The sequence below is a fragment of the Canis aureus genome, chromosome 1 (assembly GCF_053574225.1).
Source record: "Canis aureus isolate CA01 chromosome 1, VMU_Caureus_v.1.0, whole genome shotgun sequence".
NCBI lineage: Eukaryota > Metazoa > Chordata > Mammalia > Carnivora > Canidae > Canis > Canis aureus.
Window position 1 is genome coordinate 117,007,964 of NC_135611.1, and position 8,427 is coordinate 117,016,390.

Genomic DNA, 8,427 nt, shown 5'->3' on the forward strand with positions numbered 1-8,427 from the left:
GATCTTCCCATAACCCTTCTATTCTTCCCTGATTGGCAGCACCTCAGCAGACCCAAGTTTCATTTCATTTCCTATATATAGGATTGTATATGTCTAAGCCAGATGTGATTTCCTTATTAGAAGAAAGGAGACAGCCCTGAATGGTGGAAAAACCAGTGAGTAAATAGGCTCCAGAAAGAGGAAAGGCATTGCCTGTAAAAAGCCCAGCTGGTATGAAGAGCTAGAACTTAAGAGGTGTGAGAAGCTTTCTTTAACCTGAATTCCCAAAGACACATCACCATCATCCCCATTCTGTCACTGTGTTTGTAGCTACTTCTATAAATCCCTGAGAGAAATTAGCTTTATAGATTTTGTTAATATAAAAGAAATATATACAAAGCATTAAAATTCAGAAAACAAGGAATCCTAAAATAACAATAGCCCACTAAGAACATTTATTGTAAATTCCCTCCTTGTATACATAGACTTTCCTTTCAAAAATAAAATTGGCTACATGAAGCTATTCTGAAAGCTACTTTTCTTACCTAACAGTAGTGAATGTTTTTCTGTGTCAACAAGTAAAGGTCTAGAACATCCATTGTAATGTAAAAAACTTCGATTTTTTTAAAAGATGGAAGTGTATCTTCAGAGTAAATTCCTAATATTGGATGTCAGGTAAATATATACTTGAACAGCAGTTTGAACTGTGCAGGTCCAATTAAAGGCAGTAACTTTTATTATTGGTAAGGATTCTGGCCAACAGGCTATTAATTAGTATTAAGTTTTGGGGGGAGTCAAAAGTTATACATGATTTTCAACTGCACAGAAGATAAGTGTCCATAACCTCTGTGTTGTTCAGGGTTGAATATAGATAGTTGTTTTTTTTTTTAATGTAGTTTTTAAATATATTGTCATATGCCCCAATGTAAGGCTTGTCCTAGCAATATATGATACTGCCTAACCCCCTATGTATTAATTTTCTGCGGCTGCTGTAAAAAATCACCACAAACTAATTATTTTCTCTCATTGTTCTGGGGCCAGAAGTCCAAAATCAAAAAGTCATCAGGGCCAGATTCCCTCTAAAGACTCTAGGGAAGAATCTGGTTTTTTGCTCCCACGTTCTGGTGGCTGTAGGTATCGCTTGACCTGTTTGGACCCATCACTCCAATTTCTGCATCCATGGTCACATTGCCTCCTCTTCCACTGTCAAATCTTTCTCTGCCTCACCCCTACAAAGATACTTGTCATTGGATTTGGGGTCCACCCAGACAATCCAACATAAACTCTTCATCTCAAGGTCCTTAATTATATCTAATTTAACTAATTATTAATTTCCAAGTTAGCATTCATAAATTCCAGAGATTAGGACCTAGACATATCTTTTTTGGAAGTCACCATGCAGCCCATTATGCCCTGTCTTACTTAACAGAATATTGTTAAAATTTAAAATTTTTCCATTCTGATAGGTGAAAAATGGGCTTATCATTTTAATTTCCATTTCTCTTTTCATATATTTAAGTGTTACTTTTACTTATTTTTTTGTGAATTGTTTGTTCCTTTTAGCCATTTTTTCTGTCAAATTTTTTGGTATTTCAATTTTAAGAGTTCTTTTTAAATTGAGGTGTATAATTGACATTTAACGTAAGTTTCAGATGTACAACATAATGATTCAATATTTGTATATACTGTGAAATGAAGAGGTTTTTTTAATATTAGGAATTCTTATGGACTGAATTTTGTCCCCACCCGAATTCATAACGTTGAGGCCCTAATCCCTTGCACCATACTTTAGAATGTGACTTTATTTGGAGATAGGACCTTTAAAAAGTTAAAATGAGGCTGTTAGGGTAGATCCTAATTCAATCCAACTAGTGTCCATATACGAAGAGGAGATTAGGGTATGCAGAGAGACATACCAGGGATGCATACATACAGAGAAAAGACCACATGAGGACACAGTGAGAAGACAGCCATCTTCAGGCCAAGCAGAAGAGACCTCAGGAGAAAGTAATTTGCCAATACCTTCATTTTGGACTTCAGCTTCCACACAATTGGTGGTATTTTGTTATGAAAGCCCTAGAAAACAAATACAGGAATATCAGCCCTTTATTTGTGATGAATCTTGTGAATATTTGTTTCCTAATTTGTAAGTTGTCTTTTGATTTTCTGTTTTTTTTCTAATGTAGTCAAATCTTTGAACATTTTCTTTTATTGTATGTTTTCTGAATTAGAAAGTTCTTTCTTACATCCAGGTTAAAGAGGGATTCACTGATGCTTTCTTCTAGGATCCATATGGTTTCATTTCTTATATTTACACTCCTAACCTTTTGGAGTTTATTCTTGTAGTATGATAATGTAAGGTATGGGAAGTTTTTATTTAATTTTTGCAAATGGCAAAGCAGGAAACTTGTTCCAATTATGTGCTTATATTTTTAATTTTTTATTTTGAGATCATTGTAGATTTACATGCAGTTGTAAGAAATAATACAGAGATCTCACATAACCTTCCCAGCTTCCCTCAATGACCATTTCTTGTAAAATTACAGTACAATATCATGACCAAGGTAATGATATTGATATAATCTACAGAACTTATTCATATATTTTGCCAGTTTTACATGCACCCATTTGTGTATCTATGTGTATATTTAGTTCTATGCATTTTTATCATGTTTAGAGTCATGTCACAACCACTACCATCATGATTAAGAACAGTTTTAACCCAATGATCCCTTGTGCTACCCTTTTATATTCACAGCCATCTCTCCACCCAATCCCTGGTATCCTCTAACCTGTTCTCCTTCTCTATAGTTTTGTATTTTAAGAATGTTATATAATGTATTCATACACATTATGACTTTTATGAAATTGGTTCTTTTTCAGTTAGCATAATTCTTTTGAGACCCACCCAAATTGTGTATTTCAATGGTCCATTCCTTTTTATTGCCAGTGTTTTTCCATGGTAGAGATACACCCTAGTTTGTTTAACCATTTACCTGTTAAAAGACATTTGGTTTATTTCCAGGTTTTGGTTATTACAAATAAAGCTGCTATGAGCATTCATGTACAGGTGTTTTTGTAAACCCATGTTTTCATTTCTCTGAGATAAATGGCCAAGATCACATTTGGCTGGGTTGTATGGTAAGCTATGCAATTTTTTTATCGTGAAACTTCATTTCAATTTTTGTTCACTCCCTGTTCTGTGGATCAGGGAATTATTATCCATAGGAATTTATGTTTGCAGCATCATTGGTCATAAGGGGAATGCAAATTAAACCACTACACACTCATGAGAATGTCTAAAAGTCAAAAGACTGACAATAATATTGATCAGGTGAGGCAATGAATTCTCATACACTGCACATGGGGGCATAAAATGGAACATTCACTTTCAAACACTATTGCAATATTTATTAAACCTAAATGTGTATTTTCTAACCAAGCAATTCTATTTTTGGGTACATACCCCAAACAGTTGATTTCATATGCATGCCAAAGACTGAGACAAGAATGTTCATAGTAGCTTTACTCATAATAGCCCCAAATTGGAAACTCAAATACTCCAGCAACAAGAGAATGGATAAATAAGTTATGGTACATTCAGACAATATAATACTGTACAGTACTATGTTAAGTTACAAACTACTGCTGTGTACAGCATGGATGACTGTTATGGATACAATGTTGGATAAAAGAGGCCAGACACAAAAGTACATACTGTATGATTCCAGTTCTATAAAGTTCAATGTGATGGAGGTCAAAATAATGGTTAACTTTGAGGTATACTGATTAGGAAGAGACATGAGCCTTCTGTGCTAAGGAGCCTTCTGAGATTTGACCTTTATCAAATGGTGATTGTATGGGTTTATAAAACAAATCATTAAGCTATGATTTTAGACCTGTGTCCTACATTGTACTAAAGTCTTTTTTAAAATGGAGGAGAGGGGCAGCCCCAGTGGCTCAGTGGTTTAGCGCCACCTTTAGCCCAGAGCCTGATCCTGGAAGCATGGAGCCTGCTTCTCCCTCTGCCTGTGTCTCTGCCTCTCTCTCTCTGTCTCTGTGTCTCTCATGAATAAATAAATAAAATCTTAAAAAAACTAAAATGGAGGAGAAATCATACATATTCAGCAAAAGGCTGAAGATTTTATTTATAAAATCTTAAAAAAAATAAAATGGAGGCGAAATCGTACATATTCAGCAAAAGGCTGAGATTTTTATTTTATTCATGAGAGACAGAGAGAGACAGGCAGAGACACAGGCAGAGGGAGAAGCAGGTTCCATGCTGGGAGCCCAACGTGGGACTCGATCCCGGGTTTCCAGGATCAGGCTCTGGCCTAAAGGTGGCGCTAAACCACTGAGCCACCCAAGGATTCCCAAGCGAGTCTATGTTTTGAATCCATATTTCTCTAACTACAAAACCAGTTCTTTCAATTCTGTTTTTTGTCCCAGAAGCCCAGATTTTATTACATTAAATGAAACCTCAGCATAGGTAATTCATTTAAACAAACACAACTTCCACTAAATTGGTAGATTTCAAGAACTGTTGATATTAGAATAGACACTCTTTTTTTTTTTTTTTTTTAAATGAATAGACACTCTTTATGGTACATTGGTGAAACTTTAAGCAGGGCAATTGATGAAGGTATATAAGTCAGTTTTAACTTTGAAAGTCTTATTCTCAACAATGTTTAAGACTTTAAGATATAATTACACATGTTCACAAAAAGGAGCGTGCAATGAAATGCTTGCTATACAATAATGGGGAAAAGCTAGAAAGAAGTTAAACATCCTTCAATAGAGAAATGTCTGGATAGTATATCCAGACAATGTAGTCAAAACATTATGACAGTTTATAATTTGATGACATGAAAAGCTGTTCATTATATTTTGTTAGATGAAGGTAGATTACAAAATAGTATTGTATTGTAGTATGACTGTTTTGAATGAAAAAATGCTATATGCCTATATCCATGTGTTAATTTACAGAGAAACAGATGAAATGATTTGGAATAAAATGTTCAAAGAAGCTTTTTTAAGATTTTATTTGAGAAAGAGCACATTTGCGTGCACTCACGTGTGCATAAGCAGGGGGAGGGGCTGAAGGTGAGGGAAAAGTAGACTCTCCACTCAGCAGGGCCTGAGCAGAAGGCACTTAACCAGCTGAGCCACCCAGGGGCCCCAAAGAAGCTGTTTCTAAATGAACTTTATGGGCAGCCGGGTGGCTCAGCGGTTTAGCACTGCCTTTAGCCCAGGGTGTGGTCCTAGAGACCCAGGATCCGTTCCCACGTCAGGCTCCTTCCTTGGAGCCTGCTTCTCCCTCTGCCTGTGTCTCTGCCTCTCTCTCTCTCTGTGTGTCTCTCATGAGTAAATAAATAAATAAATCTTTAAAAAATAAAAAAGGGATCCCTGGGTGGCACAGCGGTTTCGCGCCTGCCTTTGGCCCAGAGCGCGATCCTGGAGACCTGGGATCGAATCCCACATCGGGCTGCCAGTGCATGGAGCCTGCTTCTCCCTCTGCCTATGTCTCTGCCTCTCTCTCTCTCTCTGTGTGACTATCATAAATAAATAAAAATTTAAATAAAATAAAATAAAATAAAATAAAATAGCTCTTACTAAATGAACTTTAAGCTTTTCTGTATTTTCTGAATTTCTGAATTAAGAATTTTACAGTAATTTTACAGTAAGAAAAATAATAGAACTAATCCCTCCCTCTTTGAAAGCAGAAGAAATAATAGAAGGAGATTGAAACATAGAGTATAGTGCTGTAGTGTTTGAATTCTAGCTTTAAGTGGCCCGAAGTTTCTTCATAGATATAAACCTTTCAGATTCTACTACTTTAACAATCTTAAATCTTGAAACCTAAGATTTTGGTACACAAGATTCCTCTTGCTGGTTGCCCCTCACCTCGGCTAAGATCTCTTAGTGCCAGTCTCTCCACCAGTCGTTTCTCCAACAAGGAAATCACATCTGCCTTGGAAATTAATTAATACTAAACCCTGCAAGTAGGAGAAGAAATGGGTTTTAGGCCTGATGTGGCTATGCAGAAATTCAGACCATTCCTTTGATGATGAGGCAGAAAAGGAAGTTGAGAAAGTAATCTGAAGGATCAGGATGATGACAGTTTAGAAAACACAGCAGAGATGCCCATTTCTACCTCCAGGAAAATTAGTATCAGTCCTTCAGAAAATTAGCTAAGTACCCTAAAGAGTCACAGTGAAGAAAGTAAGATGGCTTCAGAATGCAGATTTTGAATTGGAAAATGGAAAAGAGTTTTGTAATCACGGAGTCCCAGTTGATTAGTTTAATAAATGTATATAGATCCTATATCACACCCTTGAACAAATTTCTCTGAGTGGGGTGAGTCATCTGTACTCCACTCAGCAGAAGTCATTACCACATTCCCAAGTCTACATATCCCTGAAATGACAGGAACCCATGTCCTGATAAGTTTCTGGAAGGAAATGTAAAGTTGGTGAAGACATAGGAATCTGAACAGTAAGAAGGAATTGCACAGCAAAGTTAATATAATTTATATTATAATATAATATAATAATATATATTATAATAATTTAATATAATACATTAATATAATAAATTATAAAATATCCATGTAAAGGAATACCAAGATAAACAAATGCAAAGCTGTAGAAAATAAGAAAATAGAAAAGAATATAGAAAAAATTCAAGATACAATACCAGTAGAGAAATCACTTTACAAAACAGGTTGATCAATACCATTATATCAATACGGAGTGATAGATTAAAAGTCTAGAAAGTGAAAAAATGTGTTTCAGTTATCTACCACTATGTAATCACCCCAAAAGTTTGTGGCTTAACGCAAAAAAAACATTCATTAGCTCATTATTCTGGGGTTGGCAATTTGGGCTTGGCTTGGCTGAGAGGTTCTAATGATGCCACTCATCTGACAGCAGCCAGTGGCTTGGTAGGGGGTGGATGGTCTAAGAAGAAATATCTAGCAGCTGTTGCTGAAAGTCAGCGGGGCTTCTGGCTCCAAATGATCTTTTGTCTTCAGGCAAGCTAGTCATAACCTTCAGCTTGATGCTCTCAGGGCAGGAAGAGGAAAAGAGCAAAAGCTGCAAGTCCTCCTAAGGCTTTGTTTGGAAAGTCTCACTAGGTCACATCCACAACATGCTATTAGTCAAAGTACATCACAAGGCCCTGACTAATTGTAACCTAACTATTTCAGGAAAAGAATAATTACTCCCGGGATCCCTGGGTGGCGCAGCGGTTTGGCGCCTGCCTTTGGCCCGGGGCGCGATCCTGGAGACCCGGGATCGAATCCCACATCGGGCTCCCGGTGCATGGAGCCTGCTTCTCCCTCTGCCTGTGTCTCTGCCTCTCTCTCTCTCTCTCTCTCTGTGACTATCATAAATAAATAAATATTAAAAAAAAAGAATAATTACTCCCTTTTCTGAAAAACAAAAAGAGAACACCAACAAAACCTCTGACCTTGAGCTTGGTTTCAGATATGCCCTGTAATGTCCTTTATTCAGGGCCCTTCTCTCAGGGAAGAGCACTACAAGGGGAGGGGGAGGGAATCATCAGACACCAGACCTTCTTAGAGCACAGACTACTAAAATTGGAAGAAATTCTTCAGCACCACACGGCCTCTTGCTATATACCACACACATACTCAGAAGTGAAAGGGAGATGAGAAGTACTGCTACTTCTTTTTAGTGTCAAAGGGAATACCAGGGTCACTGACCTCCAGGGCTGAAACTTTCTCTAAGTTCACAGCAAGTTTCCTGGGAAGACAGCTTTGGGGTTGATGTGGTTCTGAAATGTGGAACTTGACCCCAGCTCCCAAGGGAGATACTCTGAGGAAGGAATCCTACTCCTAATGTATCTCCAAAGGTCTTCCCAGGACTCTGCCAAAGCGATTCTTCCAATTCTAAAATTCATTCCAAATGAATGAATTTGTGCTTTTTTGCTTGTATGTAACTCAAATATCTGACTTCCTATTGGTGACCATTTCTCTGCAGCTGGGGTGGGTAGGATAGAACCTAAAATTGGTCCCTAGGTAGGCAACACCATCTTCACTGATACCCCCACTGTATTAAGCACGAAACTAGGCGCTGGCGTGGGAGGGGGGGGGGGGGCTGTGCACTGACAAGGCAGCTCAGGCCATGCTTCAGTGCAGGGGAACTCTGGTTAACACAGGCATTGCAGTCTTCACAAGCACGGATATACTCTCCGAGATCTTCAACAGACCCCCTCAGTCTCGACGTTAAGCCCAGAACTGAAGAAATGAAGCTCTGTCTCAATACACAACCAAACACGTACCGGTCAGAGAATTAAAAGCCTCTTCGATCACAATAGGTAACAACTAGGTTCTACCCCACAGTGTCACGTGCCTCGCATCGCAGCCAACTGGTCACTCACAATATCTACTGCATCCGATCAGGGTCACACAGGCACACGACACAC

At 37.9% G+C, this 8,427-nt stretch overlaps 1 protein-coding gene across 19 annotated transcripts in view; it reads right to left on the bottom strand.

Moving 5' to 3' along the window:
* ZNF461 (zinc finger protein 461) overlaps positions 1–8,427 on the bottom strand; it is a 52,171-nt gene that overhangs the window by 43,442 nt on the left and 302 nt on the right. For 14 of the 19 annotated variants that reach the window (XM_077905554.1, XM_077905504.1, XM_077904892.1 and 11 more), the window contains exon 2: positions 2,002–2,055. The exons of 2 other annotated variants lie outside the window; for them this stretch is intronic. The gene's annotated coding sequence lies outside the window, so the exon portion shown is untranslated. Of the gene's footprint in view, positions 1–2,001; positions 2,056–5,883; positions 5,976–8,427 lie in introns of all 19 variants that reach the window. 3 more of the 19 variants (XM_077905035.1, XM_077904976.1, XM_077905377.1) reach the window with 1 other exon arrangement.